Source organism: Geospiza fortis, unplaced genomic scaffold (genome assembly GCF_000277835.1).
Source record: "Geospiza fortis unplaced genomic scaffold, GeoFor_1.0 scaffold78, whole genome shotgun sequence".
NCBI lineage: Eukaryota > Metazoa > Chordata > Aves > Passeriformes > Thraupidae > Geospiza > Geospiza fortis.
In genome coordinates this window covers 1,533,570-1,534,206 of record NW_005054339.1, presented here as the reverse complement: position 1 = coordinate 1,534,206, position 637 = coordinate 1,533,570, and the positions used below count along the sequence as shown (strand labels likewise).

General features: G+C 68.9%; 1 protein-coding gene across 1 annotated transcript in view; it reads right to left on the bottom strand.

The window, feature by feature from the left end:
- TMEM115 (transmembrane protein 115) overlaps positions 1–637 on the bottom strand; it is a 3,876-nt gene that overhangs the window by 2,817 nt on the left and 422 nt on the right. The window lies entirely within an intron of this gene.

Sequence of the window (637 nt, the reverse complement as noted above, 5' to 3'; positions counted from 1 at the left end):
CCGGGGGGCACGCCGGGACTTGTAGTCCGACCACGTTGGCAGCGCGGGGCGGCGCGAGACACACAGACGGGGGACACGGGGGAACGAGGACACGGAGGGGAGACAGGGACACGAAACGGGAGGACACGGGACAAACGAGCCACACGGACGTGGGGGGGGGACACGGCGGGATGTGGGGGAGAGGCGTGGCAGAGCACGGTTATGGGGCATGAAGAACACAGTCATGGGGGTGCGTACACGGGGGGCAGAAACCCCGGGAAATGGGGATATGGACACGGAGGGCACCAGGGGACATTGACCCCTGGCAACAGGGGCGCATGTGCACGGGGACACGGGCATGGAGTGGGGCATGGGAAGGGTGACACGGTCCTGCGGGAACACGGGAAGATGGGGGGGCTGTGCCCCCGCTGTGCCCCAGCCCCTCTGTGCAGCGAGCGGGCTCTGTGAGCCCCAGGCTCTGCGCTGTCCCTGCCTGTGCCCTGTCCCTGCCCCCGAGGTGCAGCAGGGGTGAGGGCAGCGTCCCACCTGGCAGAGCCCCCCGATATCCTGTGTGTGCCCCCCCGTGCTGTGCCCCCCCAGCCGTGCCCACGGCCCCGGGCAATGACGCAGCCACCGCCTGTGACGTGAAAATATGAAC